The 16,472-nt window shown below is 36.8% G+C and overlaps 3 pseudogenes across 3 annotated transcripts; 1 reads left to right on the plus strand and 2 right to left on the minus strand.

Annotated features, from left to right (window-relative positions):
• Nucleotides 1-1,719: 1,719 nt before the first annotated feature.
• LOC147472603 (pentatricopeptide repeat-containing protein At4g15720 pseudogene) lies at nucleotides 1,720-6,226 on the minus strand (annotated as a pseudogene). The gene is made up of 3 exons (XR_015210745.1): nucleotides 3,503-6,226; nucleotides 2,325-2,405; nucleotides 1,720-2,204 (listed from the first exon to the last, which is right to left on the minus strand). The product of XR_015210745.1 is annotated as a pentatricopeptide repeat-containing protein At4g15720 pseudogene (transcript).
• A 594-nt stretch (nucleotides 6,227-6,820) lies between these two features.
• On the plus strand, nucleotides 6,821-9,115 carry LOC147472604 (AAA-ATPase At3g50940-like; annotated as a pseudogene). Its single transcript, XR_015210746.1, has 2 exons — nucleotides 6,821-8,180; nucleotides 8,272-9,115. The product of XR_015210746.1 is annotated as an AAA-ATPase At3g50940-like (transcript).
• A 1,193-nt stretch (nucleotides 9,116-10,308) lies between these two features.
• Nucleotides 10,309-15,986, minus strand: LOC147472605 (putative bifunctional dihydrofolate reductase-thymidylate synthase; annotated as a pseudogene). The gene is made up of 13 exons (XR_015210741.1): nucleotides 15,978-15,986; nucleotides 15,782-15,883; nucleotides 13,737-14,190; nucleotides 13,493-13,662; nucleotides 12,503-12,704; nucleotides 12,356-12,400; nucleotides 12,035-12,100; nucleotides 11,682-11,743; nucleotides 11,519-11,593; nucleotides 11,279-11,443; nucleotides 11,063-11,185; nucleotides 10,523-10,633; nucleotides 10,309-10,445 (listed from the first exon to the last, which is right to left on the minus strand). The product of XR_015210741.1 is annotated as a putative bifunctional dihydrofolate reductase-thymidylate synthase (transcript).
• Between the last annotated feature and the right edge of the window lie 486 nt (nucleotides 15,987-16,472).

The following is a 16,472-nucleotide window of genomic DNA, read 5'->3' on the forward strand; positions in this document are numbered from 1 at the left end:
ACAAATATATTAGCAGGTCAAAGAACTGTAATGGAAATTTTATATAATACCTCTGCCTCAAAGACAAAAAACTTTTGGAAATCATAAAACTTAGAAATGGAATCGATATATCTAGATCTAGAAAATCCAGAAATTCCTATCAAATATATTTCCAACGTTCGTTAGAAGTGCATCATTTATGTGCTTTAGTAGATTTCTATATAATCAGAACACGCGATGCTTAGTACGGTACGGTGTAGTAACCTGGTTAGCTAATGGAAAAGGTTACGGGATATCAAGTTAATAAGTCCAAGGTCGTCGGATTTGTGAGAACATTGAATTTTTTCTTGGATGCTGGTACCCAAAAAGATGCTATTGGTAGCTGGATAATGCATGAGTACATGTTCGAAGAACATCCATGTGATCAAGAATCGTGGGTTCTATGTAGGATCAAGAGAGGGAGGGGTAATGTATCTTCATCCCGAAAGTCTGCACCTGCCTTAGAAACTGATGCTCAGCAAGAAAAGAAACGCAGAAGAACCTATGCGTCTGACGATCAGTGTGAGGCGGCATCATTGGAGGAGGCCTTGAACAATTTAAACAATCCAGCAAACCGCAAAATACTGAGTGATCTACTGGCGGACGACAAGCCTTCTCAACACGGTGATACAACGACTGAAGATATTACAAGGTTCGAGCCGTTCGAGAACCCCTTGGAGTATTTTACTAATCCAGCAAACAGCCAATTACTCAGTGATATAATGATGGACGTCAGTGATCTACTGGCGGACGACAACCCTTCTCAACACGGTGATACTACGACTGAAGATGATGATGTTGCAAGTTTCGAGAAGGATGTCGAGTATTTTACATACTAATCCAGCAAACATCCATCCCCGTCCAAGAAAGAATGTTCCGAGCCTCCTCCTCATTGCGGTAATGAGACTGCGTATTCATGGAAGTCTGCACATGCTCAGCAAGAAAAGAAACGCAGAAGAACATTGCGTCTGCCTTAGAAACAGAAGAGAAGGAGGCAGGGTTTTAATTTGTATTGGTTGTTTTAAATTCTAGAACTACGTGTGCTTGATCCCAGTAAGTGAGGCAGGGTTTATGTCCCCCTGGCCTCCAGGGTACGTAGGTGCAGCACCAAAAAAAAAAAAAAAAAACAATGTATCATGATTTGTATATTAAATGTTTTGCTTTTAAGTATATCTACTATTGGTACATTCTTCAGAGAAAATAACAAAGAACAAAAACAATGGCAACACTGCCATGGATATCCTAAACACTTCATATAGTACTTTTCAACCGTGTAGGAGAACAGAACAACAACCAATTGAAGGTACAACTGTACAACCGTCTAAGTAGAAGCCAAATTAAGTCAATGCAACCTGATTTCTCACATCACATGTACAAGACATCTACTGTATACAATTGACGGCAATCCGGAGTAAATGATTTCAACTTCGTTAGGTGAGTCCGATCTCACTGTGCTTGGCCTGGCCTACCCTGTAAAATTTGTACTCCACGGAACTGACAACAATGTCCTGCTTTCTTAAAGCTTCATTTCCAGGTTGATTTGAGAGTCACAAGAACATAAAAATGGCATGTAGTTTCTGAACAACCAAGGGCAAGTTGACGGCTCAATAGCATACCACCAGCCAAAAAGAGTTGTGAACTTGTGAGGCATCAACAATATCATGACGTGCAGGACTAAGTTCTAGTATTAACACAAAGATGAAGACATTAACAAAATATTTTTTTTGCAAAAAAAGCAAGCAGTTTTGTATTAACTCGAAAAAATCTTTACAAGTACATTTGAAGACATCAGGTCTTTCTCAGGTAATCCCTCCTCAAAAGCAACTTCTATCTATGGCTTTATAATCTTAGCCTTACATATTGTAATCCATTCCTATGCTCTTCAAGGATTTTGTCCAGTTCCTTCGTTTTGGGGTTAGTAAAGATGTTACTACCCAAAGAGTCCAGAAAAGCCGCTGCTCTGTTGGCCTCCCTGTAAACATGGTCAATTAGCACTTCTTGAAGTTGTTGTTTCAACTCCCATATTTCTCGCACCTCATCCTCAACAATCCATGGAATATCTTCTATTTCGTTCAGAATTTGGGTAGCTCTTCTGGAGTCTGTGGCACTATAAACTTTTCCACCAATGAATCTATATAGTTGATTCGCTTTGGAACCAAGTGAACTGATTCTAGATGAATTAGAGCCTGCAAATTTCAGGCAAGTAAGGTAATGTGGTTAAAAGAGTGAAAACTGAAAAATCTTAAAAGTGATAAAAAAAAATAAAGATTGGTTGAGGTGTTTGAGTGAGGGGGTAGGTAACAAACCGCTAGAAAAGGTTTTGAGAGTTCCACGTGCTCGAGAGCTCCATCGAGAATTTCCCTAGCTTTCTCCAAATTTCCTGCAACCTACAGTATACGGTAAAAAAATTAAGTGAAACGAGTGTTATGCTGGTTACTGTGGGAAACAATAAACCACAACACCACAGACTATAGCCATCAGTTCTACTCCAATGTCATGTCTAAGCAAAATGGTTTATGAATTCTACAGGAGATACTAGCAGAACTTCAAAAATCCTGGAACATCAGGTTATGCCAAAGGTGATTAAGCATAGCACCACTATCTGAGAGAAACGGCATTGGTTCTCACTCTCTAAGCTACTCTAGAGAAAAACAGAACAAAATGCATGTCCCTCAGACTCAGAGAAGGAATTTTACTTCTTTATAGGTTGAAAAAGAAATTTACTGCAACTAGGTTGAAGGAAGAAATAGTACTCCAAAGTTCAAACAGAATTTGGATGATACCCTTCAGAGAAACACAAACTAAAAACTAATATATATATATTGTCTTTTTCTTTACATATTATTTCAACCAATAATCATACAAGGAATCCACAGGCCAATTTTAAAATCCCAACCAACAAACAAAAAGAACCAAGTTACTGAATATAGCAATAGAAGAACTTACCTAGATCAGTTAAAGGGCAATTAGGGCATGCTACTTGCTCTTCAGTTTCATATGTCGTCTAGTCATTTATCTATTTAATTCTTCATTTTAACAGTTTATACAGAGTGCACATGATGTCAGCTATTTATGCTTAAGCTGACACGAAAAGGAGAAATATTTCTCATGATTCTTCACTTTTAGAGAGAGATATGTGTAGAATTCCTAATTTTAGATTCTTGCTGACATCTTGCAAAGGTATCCACAACTGATTATTGGCCAGTTTAACAAATATAGTTGAATCCATTCTAACAAGATGCAATCAATCTTCTATTTTAAGTTTTATACTGCAGCTACAAAACCACATTGTAACCTATTGTAATCATTTCACTAATTTATGAATTGTGTTTTATCATAAAAAAAAACCCTGAAGTTCTATACTACAGCTAACAGTGAAATTGATTCTGAGAAATGGTCAATAAAAGATAACAATCATATTTAACCCCTATGTAATGCATACACCTCAAAGGAGACCGACCAGATATAGTTAAGCATCTATTACCAGATATTGAAATCGTGCATACTGAACAAATAGCATGGGCAACGTCTGCAACTGCTCTTTTCCTTTCTCAGTTGCTATGGCTTGGTCATACAAGGAAAAAGCATCTTCCATGTTTCCCTGCAATTTAAACACATATCCTCAGCCCTTGCAAAATTGCAATTATCTGCTGCGCTAAAACAGACCTTGATCCTCCTTCTGTTGTATAGCCTAACCTTGTGTCCCCATTATGATCTCTAATGGTGCCACTTGAACTAACCCCATCATGTCTGAGACTCCCTTCTGTGTTAAGCTTCAGTATTCCTGGATCTGGTGGCTCCCATTTGAAGGAGATGAGATCAGGGAGTTTGAACTTTACTGAGATATTCAGTCAGCTACTAAGTTCTCTATTCCTAGGATTATCTTGTATCCTAGTAATCCTGTTCTGCAGAATTCTTTTGATCTCTATTATCAACCCCTTACATAGAGTTCTTTCATAGCCTCTTTTTTGAATCTTCTGCTGTTCTTTTCTCTCCAAGTCCAATATAGAGTGGTGGCTAGGCATACCTTAAAGATCTCAGAGCAGTGTTCTTTCTTCTTTGCTGTGTCTAAGATCCATCTTCATTCTTCATGTGCGACTTGTACATTTCTTTGGAATCCCAGTACGCTGATTACCTCCTTTCGTATCTTGCTCGTGTAATCACAGTTGAAGAACAAGTGACTAGTGTTTTCTCTCTCTTTGTTGCAGAATATACATTTAGAGGCAATTAGAGCTGTTTAATATCTTGATCCTCACCAGTTTATCTTGTGTGAGAAGCGCCCTCGAGTACCTGCCACATTTAGAACTTGTGCGAGGTAAAGACCATTTCCCCCATATTAACAATTTTGATACATGTACGATTACCAGAAATCCCTGCAAGTGCATGATCCGTCCCTAAAATGATGAAATCTGTTTAAATCTCTAACGATAATATCCCTTTCCACAATGTCACTGATAAGCTTGAAGGCCTCGTGACAGTTCCAACACAGTCTCAAGTTTTTCATCACTCTAACTGTCACCACTTTGGGAATGTTTATCAAGGCAAATCCTAACGCCAATTTCTCGCTGTGGAGACCAACAATAGTCTCTTCAGCTTCCTCTTCAACGTCGACAAACACTAATCCTTTGCTAACACTTACATACCCCCTCTCCTTCATTCTCAGTTGTAGTTCCTTCAATACAGTCGCGATTTCTGCTTCTTGCGTGCATGAAGACAAATCTCCTGCATAGAATATGTAAGTTGCATCTTTGATCTCAACCCAACTATACCCAGGTTCTTTTCGGATACCATGTCGCTTCATCTCAGACCGTATTTTATAGGCATTATCCCACTTCCCAATTTTTGCAAATGTATTTGACATTGTCACATATGCACCTGCAACTTGTTGGTTTGAATCGATTAGCCTTTGTCCAGCCTCAACAGTGATATCTAACCTTCCATGAGTCCTACTAGCCGATAGAAGTGAACCCCACAACAATGCTGCTTCTTTGGCTTCTGTACGAATAGTCTTAGCCAACTGGTGAGCTTCATCAAAGGCTTACCTGTGCGACCGAGCATATCAACAGTGCAGATATAATGTTTTGCATCAGGAACTATCCCATGCTTTGTGTACATTGAATTCAAATATTCAAGGCCTATGTCAACAAGACCTGAATGGTTACAAGCATGCAAAACGCCAAGAAAAGTTACATCATTGGGTTTAATTCCCCTTTCAAGCATCTCTTGAAAGAGGTCTAGTGACAAATTCCCCTGCCCATACTTTGCAGCTCCCACAATCATTGATGTATATGGAATAACAGATGGGTTCTGAATCATCCGAAAAACCTTATTCGAATATGTAATGCAACCACATTTGGCGTACATGTCAACCAGTGTACTCGCAATCACATTACTACCATCATAACCACGGTAAAATACAGCTCCATGTGTCACTTTCCCTGCAGCTAACCTACCCAAGCTTGCACAAGCACTAATAATGCTTCCTAAAGTAAAATGATTCGGCGACATTGACACAATAAATTCCCTAAACAACAAAAGTGCTTTATCCCCTAATGCATTCTATGCGATACACTGCTATCATAGAAGTCCAAGAAACTACATTCCTATAAACCATGGTATCAAAACCTTTTAAGCCAATAATCTGAACATGGGCATGAATTTTTCTACCATTTTCAACGTCCGAAAAGAATGGAACAAGCATTTATGACAGTAGTGAACATAAACGAATTAGGCAAAACATGAGTTTTAACATGATTTCAAAAACCCCAAGAGCCTTTTGAGGTTTTCTACTGTTAATATAACCAGACATGAGAGATGTCCAAGAAACGACATTCGGATCATGCATTTCGTCAAACAGATTTTGAGCATCTTTAATATTTTCAAGTCTTACATAGGCGTTCAGAAGATGGTTTGCTGTAATGGTATGATTCAGGAATCCAGATTTTACGATGTTGGGGTGGACTGAAATTATAGAATTTAAGGTTTTAGAGTTTTGGAGGTGTTGAATGAAGTGGGGGTTTGTATGGAAGTTTTGGCGGGAAAGGTTTATTAAGGGTTTAAGGTGAATCTTCAACAACAGGTTCATATTTACTTATTATTTAGTGTCAGTTGGGGTATTTTGGTCATTGTAACATGGAAAAATTTGTTCTTGCTAACAAGTATGCAAAAGTTGAAGATGAGGTCCAAGAAAGAGAAGAGAAGCAGACAATTTTTTTTGGAGGTAAAAGTAGACCAGTGTTTTTAAGTGTTTGAAAAGTGATGCACTGTTAGAGCATCTCTAGGTCGACGTATCCGTGGTCGCATTCTTCAAATTTGAAGAAATGCGCCGAATTTTCCCGGAATTCCAACTCTAGGTGGTCTCATTAGGTAGTGCATCACCGCTTGTTCGCGATCTTGTTATAGCAAATTTGGCAATTTGGATGCGGATCTTGGGCGACATTAGTAATGTCGTCGCGCCATTGCAAATGTCGCCCCCAAGTTTTTTGACTTTGACCCGAGACCCGAGTAGAATGGGGCTACCACTACTATTGTCGCGCAAAGTTATTTTTTTAACTTTTTCAATTTGGTGCGACATTAGTTACGTGAGTTTTTGAATTTGGGGCGGACGGTGGTAATGTCGCCGACATTAATACCGGGCGTAGCGCCAGATTAAATGTCGCGAGATGGGTCCCCAATGAATTTTATTACCACCTAATTTCGACCACCTAGAGTTTGTGTTTAAATTTGCGCCCGATACTAATGTCGCAGCAGGTGGGTCCCCAATGAATTTTCGCGACCCGCATTTTAACCACCTAGAGTTGGTCGAAATTTGCTATCAGATTCTGTGGTAGCATTCTTCAAATTTGAAGAGTATGCTACCACCACCTAGAGATGCTCTTACTTACTATTCCTTTTTCTAGATTACATACATAATTGGATGAGAGTGAAAGGATTTGAGTGACATCCATAGTTTGAACTTCTTACTTATGATGGCTGCTATTATGCTGTCTTAACTGTATGAGCCTTTTGTTCCATTGGTTTGTTTTTGGGTGATCTCTTTTGTCTCTCTATATACTTCTCCAAGTTCAGAACTCCGGCCTCTTTTTGTTCTTTCTTCTTAAAATGAACAACACCATGCTTTCTTCTATTGCTAAAAATCATTCAACAAAGGGGATATTATCAACTACAGGATCTGCAATAGCAATGGCGATTATGATTCGAACCATCAGCAACGAACTCTCTCCTTTTGGTTTCAATTTCAAAGGTTTCGTGGTAAAAAATCTTCGAAAGTTATTCAATCATTTCTCTTCTCAAATAACAATGGTGTTTGAAGAATACAGTGATCTAACAACTAACAATATCTATGTTGCTGCTGAAACCTACTTAGGTTCGAAAAGCTTAGCTTCAACAAAGAGGTTTAAAGTATGTCAAGACAAAAACAACAAGAGTTATGTATTTTCCATGGGGAAACTAGAAGAACTAGTAGATGTTTTCGAAGGTATTCGATTTAACTGGAGATATAAGAGTAAAGAGACTAGATTTCAAATTACGCCTACAGCTAGTGATTTCGATTCTAATATAAAAAGACGGTCTGAACTTCGATGCTATGAACTTAGTTTCCACAAGAAACATAGAGAGATGGTATTGGATTCTTACCTACCTCACATAAAGAAAGTAGCGAAGGCCCTTGAAGAAGAAAACAGGGTTGCTAAGCTTCACACAATGTCTTCTGATGGTCCAACATATTACAGAAGTGCGTGGAGTTCGGTTAATCTCAATCACCCTGCTACGTTCGATAAGATAGCAATGGACGACAGGCTGAAGAAGATGATAACGGAGGATTTGGAGAGATTTGTTCGGAGGAGGGAGTACTACAAGAAAGTAGGGAAGGCTTGGAAACGGGGTTATCTGTTGTATGGACCTCCTGGTACTGGCAAATCAAGCTTGATTGCTGCCATGGCTAATTACTTGAACTTCGACATTTATGATTTAGAACTAACAGATATTCAGAACAATTCCAGGCTTAGGAGATTGTTGCTTTCGACAGCAAATCGATCAATACTTGTGGTAGAAGATATTGACTGCTCTCTTGATTTTCAGAAAACTAGACCAGTAACGCAGGAAGGAAAGCATGGAGCTCCAAAGCACAACGACAATCACAATCCAGTTAGTATTTTTGTTACTATTGCTCTGATCTTTATATTCATCCCATGCATATATTTATCCTCGTCTTTTGATAAAGTGACAAATTTCTTGTGGCGTTGGCAGCAATTGACTCTCAGGGATGCTCAATTTTGTCGATGGCTTATGGTCAAGCTGTGGAGACGAACGAATTATCGTGTTCACAACTAATAACAAAGACCGACTTGATCCTGCTTTGCTACGCCCTGGACGCATGGACGTTCACATCCATATGTCCTACTGTGATCCATGTGGGTTCAGGGTTCTTGCCAACAACTACCTCGAGGTTTCTAATCACCCAGTTTTGAAGAGATTGAACGGCTACTGGAGATAACAAATGTCACTCCAGCAGAGGTTGCTGAAGCGCTAATGAGGAATGATGATCCTGACACTGCGCTTGGAGGGTTAGTTACACTTCTGGAGGAAAAACACTCGGGCACTGCTTAATTGCAAAAAATAATATATGAGAAATATCTTTTCTTTTTTTCTAAGTATTAGGAGTTGGTTTCTGACTGACCGCCCAGTGATAAAATCACCCCATTCGCTAATTCTATTCTGTTTTTTTTCTTACCCTGAACAATGTTCATGCAATCAGGTCAGATATCTAAGTATTCTACAAATTTTCTGGCTAGCACATGTCAGATAATTTTAGTTAATCAAGGCAAAGTTACAATCAGCTAATACGTAATTCTAGTGAACTAACGAAAGTAGAAATTAGCTAACAATTTCTAAATCATCTAGGTATCACAGTTGATGCCCTGGAGAACTACCAGAGGTTCTTCCAAGGAAACGCCCTTTTTTGGGAGTGCCATTATTTCCACCAAAAAAAAAAAGAAGTGGTCTTTCTCAAAGCACATTCCAAGTAATCCAGGTTCTCGATCATGTCAACGGGCCTAAAGTCCAACCAACACCATGAAGGAAGAAAATTATAACCTTCAGCAAATATAGGCTACGATGTAGCGCAAACAACCGCAAATATAGGCTACGATGTAGCACAAACAACCAGACGAAACAGAATTAAGGCAGTAAAAAAGAGCTGCTCGGTTTATCATAAATGTAGTAGCACAGAAAAAAATCCTGAAACAACCTGGGAAAACAGAATTACTGCAGTAAAAAGAGCTGCTTACATTAGGTCATAAATGAAAGTGCACATAGAAAAAATCCTGAATCACCTTCAAACGTGCGCTATTTCTTACTTTTACAGTCAATAGAAATGATTCCTGTATGGCTGTATAGCAGTGTACCTGAAAACATAATGTTGAAGAATGAATCACTAAAGCTTGACTTTACAATTTCAGTGATGAAAGTGCAACTACTTTTGACCTCCACATGAATATTATAACAATAGTTGTTTATAAAATTACAGAATATAGCGCACAGCTAAATTGTTATTTGGGAATACAAAGATAGAAGTCTAGAATATCTTAAGTAAGGTGCACAAGATGTACAAGGGTTGATCTACTCAATCTTGAATCAGTATAAAATGGGCAACAGTATAAAAACAACAAAATCCGAATAGTGTATGCTGGGAACATCAATGGATGAACAAAGTGAATAACCTGTAAACTACACAACTCAAAAAGTTAGAAGAAGGCACAGCCTACACAGATCAAGCATTATAAAACTCGGACGAGTAACCTGTACGGCTAACTTGTAGTGTCTTTTATATTGTCATAGTTTCATAGCACTACAACAAGGACTCACTATTGAATCTTTTTCCAGATTAGCGATCTAAATTGATTCAAAATCAGTTATTGACTGACTAGAAATCAGCAATGAGGATAATATTATCCATGTGATTACACGACCAGAATCAGTTCCAGAATTTAGATGATTACATAATTCAAAAAAAAAATTCTAAGTTTGTCAGAAACTAATAATTCATTGAAAAAATATCAGAAACTAAGAATATTCATGGAAAAGAAATATACATACATTCTAACCGGCATTCAGGTATTTAAGCCTCGTAGCTTGAGATAGCTCTTGAGGAACTAAGATAGATGCTCAAATAGAATAGAAAAACATTGACAGTATTACTACCTTACCTCTAAAAGCTATGATCTAGTTTGCTTGGGTAGCAATAAGAAAGAGAGTTTCTTCAAGTACATCCCTCGAGAAGATATTAGAGTTCTATATTGCCATTTGCATCTCTATTTTCTGATGAGGATAATAACCAATTAGCTCCAAATCAGCGCGCAGTGAAAGAATCTATGTCCTTCTTCCGAGGATTAATCTTCAGAATCGGGTTAAAATTAGTAGAAACAAAACTTATCGGTGAGCTTCCAATAATAGACAACAATTCTTGATTTCAATTGATTAATTGAGATCAATTCTTATTACTCACTGGAATGGTTTAGGAAGCCTCTGAAGTTGCTGCTCCCCTCAAAGGCCTCACATGAGTTTTATAGACATGAGCATCCCCAATAACATGGATAAAATCACCGGGAACAACATCCGGGAGTGAAGGAAAACAAAGCCAATTCTGAAGTAACTAATGAAAATTATCACATTACAAAACCAATCAAAAGTGTACTTTCGACAAAAAGTAAAACTGGGAAAGGAGAAAAGGATCTCTTCAACACCAATGTCTTTCCTCTCTCCTTTTCGTTAACTTGTTCTCTACCAAAACTACCAAGCCTGCCTTTAGATGTGTGATTATTAGGAGAGTGCAAAGAGTACACAACATTACATATGCAATATCATCATTGTAAAAGAGGCCACGCCTGGCTATTCTAAAGTCGATTATTCGGGGACTCCCATAAATAATTCTTGATACTACTGATACTGTGATACATCATTAGTTATCGCACCGATCAGGAACATGCAATAAGCTTAAAATTGCTGACAAAATAAATTCAGGTTTTAAAGATGAACAACACATACCACAAACATGAGCAATCATGCATGTGAGAAGAGCATAAGATGCAATGTTGAAAGGCACACCAAGACCCAGGTCTGCAGATCTCTGATACATTTGACATGATAGCTCTCCATTGGCCACATAAAACTGCCAAAAGGCGAGAGAAATAAAGGAAACAATAAGTAAAAATTTACATCAATGTAATAACCTAGAAAAATGACCAAGTCCAGCAGGGATAACCTGTGCAAACATGTGGCAAGGTGGAAGGGCCATCAATTTGAGATCAGCCGGATTCAAGCTGACAGAATAATCCGCCGGTCGTCAGGCTTATTCTTTACCTTCTCAATCACGTCCAGCAACTGATCAAACCCTTGGCCAGTGTAATCAGCATGCATGTTAGTATACCTGTAAAAAGTAACTCCTTATGAGGATCCATGCAAATAGGAAAGTGAAAACATACAAAAGACTCGGGTTGCTCACCTGGCACCAAAGTGTCTCCATTGGAAACCATATATGGGGCCTAAATCACCATCTTCCCTATCTGTCAAACCAATGCTGAAGAGAATAGAACTATTGAGTTACGCGGGAGTACTGCTATAGTGCTATAATAAAGAAAGCAGTGTGCAATAGCTCAAGTAGTTGCCTGTCAAGATAGTCTCTGGATGCATTGCCATCCCAGATGAGAATACCTTTTTCCTGTAAAACCTGTTGACATTAATATTACATGAGGGCTTACTTTGCATAATTTGAACTTCCAAGACATCACAAACAGAAAACAAGCTATAGTTAAGCTCAAAAAAGAAAAATGAACTCACTTAAAATGAAATATAGTGGAAAGAAAATTTGGGCCAAGTACACTAAAGTCATTCTGAAGCTTCAAACTAATGACAAGCATCAATAAGCTCACAGTTCACAGTTCACACGAGATATTTATGGAAGAAAGACACAAAAAGAAAGCATAGGATTTTGTAACAAACTTCATAATAATGATATTACCTTTGCATTTGTTGAACCACTGATAAACCACAAAAGTTCTTCAACTACCCCTCGCCAGAAAACTTTCTGAGTAACCAAACATTAGCTTAAGCATAAACCTTTCAAATGCCATGTCCTGCAAAGATTACTTAACTTGTGTGTGTGTGTTTTTTTTGAAGGGGGTGTTAAATAAGCAAAAAGACACCAGATGGATCAACACAAACTAGATAATTGATTTATAATCGAAAGATAAACACGTGGTTTGGTGAGACCACATTTAGGAATCTTGTAATACATGTATGAAGCAAGTTAATGATGAAAACTTCAAAGAAAAGCTCAAACCTTTGTTGTAAGAAGTGGGAAAGACTTCCGCAGATTGAATCGCATCTTGTGAAGACAGAAGCAAAGAAATAAAATATATCAGTCAATTTATTACGTACCAAACAATTAATTAAATAGCAACCATATATTTTATGCTGACGACCAAACCTGGCAACCAAATTTTGATAGGGTTCCAGTTCCTGTCCTGTCATCTTTCTGAATTCCATTTGAGATGATATCTTGAACCAATTTGAGATACATGTATTCCTCGTGTTTTTCAAAGATCATCTTTGGCAGGGAAGAGGATTTATCAACCTCAAGTTTAACAGAATTTGAACCATTACTAATATCCATTGTCACCAAGTTCGGCGTTTTTTTTTTTTTAAATAACGCGTTTAAAACCCGAGATATTTACAAGGCGTCTGGTTCCGGTTTAAAATCCGGGTTTTTCTTTTTTTAAACGCGTTTTAAACTTAAAAAAACGTTTAAAACCCGAGATTTTGAAAATCTCCCATTTAAATTTTTTTTTTTTTTTTTTAAAAAATCTAAAAGAAAACACGAAAAAGAAAAAAGAGTTTTTGAGTTTACCTTTTTGAAGAGTGGGCGTTAGATTGACTTATTGAGACAGTTCTATTTTACTTTGGACTATTAATAATTAATTAGAAATTTTAAAATTATTAACTTATTTGTAGAACTTGATTATGCCATTATGGTTGGTAATTAGTAGTATCTTATTTAGAGTCGTGTTTTGGTACTGAATCTAAAACTTCTAGTATTTAGATGAGTAATGATAATTTGATACTTTCATGTATTTGAATTTTCTTTCATTTGTATTATTTTTATTTTTATTTTATGTGTCAATTTTTTTTTCCACTCTTATAAAAAAATCAAATTCTTTATCTATTATATTCTTTATCATCGGTTTTTACCGTTTCTTTTACGTATTATACGTTTTAAACCCGTTTTACCGTTTTAAACCCGTTTTTTATGCCCCACGTTTTTTTACGCTTTTTTTTTTTTTTCCGGCGCGTTCCGTTTAAAACATGAACTAAGTTTTTTCAAATACACCGCTTTTAAACCCGTGCCGTGCCTTGGTGACAATGCTAATATCCCCATTGTTAAAAGTAAATTCAGTTCAGTAGCAGATCGCCTCACCATACGAATATAGGAAACATATGAAAGCGAATGTTGTTTTCTACCAATAGGAAAGAAGAGTACCATGGCCGATAGATCGAATGATCAACTGGAGGCATAAATGTGTCACATTCAATGCTAGTCGAGATTTACGTTATGTGGGCGCCATCACATTCGGGAGCATTGAGCGCCCCCTGCGATCAAGTTCATCAATATCTCTCCCAACAGAAAAGATATTGTCGTCCACACTAATGGAATAAGTAACAACATACTTACTTCAATATCGGCCACCACCAATTCTTAACACCTTTTCTATTGACGGACAATCGGGGAGAGGCCGCTAATAACTCCAAAGCAGAAGTCATGCTTCCACATATGACAACATTTTCAGCAGTAGCAATATCAAAACTCCCATAATGAGTAAGCACAACATTTAGACGACCAGGCAAAAGTCTTTTTTCAGGGGGTATACTTTCCCATGTCTTTCTCTCCATTATGACTGCATTCCTTTTCCCAGGATCTGACGTAACCATTGTAACCTCTTTAAAGAATTTAAGGTCAGACGGTAACTTCCACGGTAACTTCCCGTCCTTACCAATGCCCATAGTCTGAGTTGCAGCCACAACAACTTGATAGGTCCTCAAAGGATTTGAACTCCCATTCAAAAGGTTCAGCGACAATATCAGCACCAGCCATTCTATCAATCGAAAAATAGCAAACTCCTGTGATAGTGTGAAAAACATGCAATGGGTGAATGGTTTTTTCTAATGACGGAATTTAATGACAAGAAAAAATAGCTCCGAACAGCAAGCCAACCAGGGCCGGTTCTACCCTATAGCAAAATAAGCAACCGATTAGGGCCGCAGTCCAAGGGAAAGCTCACTATTTATTTTTTATTTATTTTAATCTGTTAGATAAACGGTTTTACATTGGAAAATTGGAAATTAGAAAATCGCATTAAACCCCATCGTTTCCCTAGTATTTTCGCCTTCTCCAATAAATAAACAGGCCCGCCTCCATAACTAATTAAACTTCTTCAACACCCTATGACAATTTACCAAATTGAAGCCAACACTTTAATATTATTTATATCATTCTTTTGCCTTATTTGGTTTTTCTATATTGTTTAATTTAGTGTAGAATCTCTCTCTCTCTCTCTGTCTCTCTCTCTCTCTCTCTCTCTCTCTCTCTCTCTCTCTCTCTCTCTCTCTCTCTCTCTCTCTCTCTCTCTCTCTCTCTCTCTCTCTCTTGTGTAATTCTTTGTTAAATAAATTTATTGAAATTTCAAGTTTGTGACATTGTTGTTTGGCCATGATTTGCTACGATGTTATAGGTGTAGGATATTTTTTTATTCTTCCACTCTTCCTCATGTATTTATGGTGTTTTGTCTTAGATCTCTCTGTATGTGAGGATCTCCCTCACAACACTCCTATGTTTCTACTTCACTTTGTATTTTTGTTATTTTTATCAATAAAATTCAATTAAAAAAAAAAGTTTGTGGAGAGACTATTCAAGAAAGAATAAAGAAAATGTTAGGATCAATTTTGACAATAATTGTTATCTTCTAAATTTTTTGTTATAAAAAAAAATGTTTGTGGGGGAGACTATTCAAGAAAAAAAAATGTTAGGATCAATTTTTACAATAATTGTTATCTTCTAAATTTTTTGTTATATAAAAAAAAATGTTTGTGGGGAGACTATTCAAGAAAGAAAAAAGAAAATGTTAGGATCAATTTTTACAATAATTGTTATCTTCTAAATTTTTTGTTATAAAAAAAAATGTTTGCGGGAGAGACTATTCAAGAAAGAAAAATGAAAATGTTAGGATCAATTTTTACAACAATTGTTATCTTTTAAATTTTTTGTTAAATAAACTAAGCGTTTGCATTCATATGAAATAACGTAAACAAATCATATCGATCTATAAGATGTAACAATTTTATTGGGACTTTGCTTAGGGCCCCCGATTGCCTTGAGCCACCTCTGAAGCCAACAAGTAATATAGTGCCTAGAGTGTACTATGAGCATGGAAGAAGCTAGAAAACAATTATAAAAACATAATGCAATACTTTGACATGTTACGTTGTTTCAGCATCTAGGAATCTTCTGGAATGTCTAACTAGAATGCACCAACAAGAGAGATGAAACACAGTGCATAAGCAGATATTGTCACATACATCCATTATTACTAAGATTAAAGGATAAGTTAAAATAGAGTGATTGACGACGTGAAATTAATCATTGACTCACTAAAACCTTGCTTAAATATTACAAATAATGTGAGTGAAAGAAAGAGTGGGTAAAAAATCAAACCTGAAGAAAGATTTGTTTGGGGATTTGACTTCTTTCTAGCAATAAGTTACAACAGTCAACTGCCGAACTCACTCCGAAAGTAGACAAAGAGTTGTCTTTGACCTAACCCAAGTTGACTTGACTAGTTTGCCCGGATCATTTTATTATTGTTCAACCATATTTCATTTCCGTTTAAATAGATGAGATTTTGTTATACGCCTGCCATGTAGTTGATAAATAACAGATTCCATCAGGAAAAACAAATTGAAAGTATTATCGAAGCCCAATGTACATCATAGTGAGAAATTAATATTAACTTAAAAATTGTATGATTCTACTCGACCAAAAATCACACCCCCAAGAAATTTGGATTTTCTCCAAGATTTAAACCAATTTGTTAAAACCTCCGGTAAAGTGTTTATTTGATCTATAGTTTTGATTGAGACAAGAAGGAATCAACAAATGTCGAATTGATTTATTTCAATAACAATAACATAGTTTGTGAATTTGCAGTGTTGGCAAAATTCCAAATCGACATTATTGGTGAGTTTGAACGAAACATCACAATTCTGTCAAATATTTTGGTTTTTAAAGAAATCGAAATAATATTATTAAATATTAAGGTAGAAAAATATATTATGTTAAAATTAACTAGTTTTAGAGAGAACACTACACTAACTGTCACGCCCCGGATTTCGACAGAATTCGAAAA

Source organism: Coptis chinensis, unplaced genomic scaffold (genome assembly GCF_015680905.1).
Source record: "Coptis chinensis isolate HL-2020 unplaced genomic scaffold, ASM1568090v1 utg9485_pilon_pilon, whole genome shotgun sequence".
Taxonomy (NCBI): Eukaryota; Viridiplantae; Streptophyta; class Magnoliopsida; order Ranunculales; family Ranunculaceae; genus Coptis; species Coptis chinensis.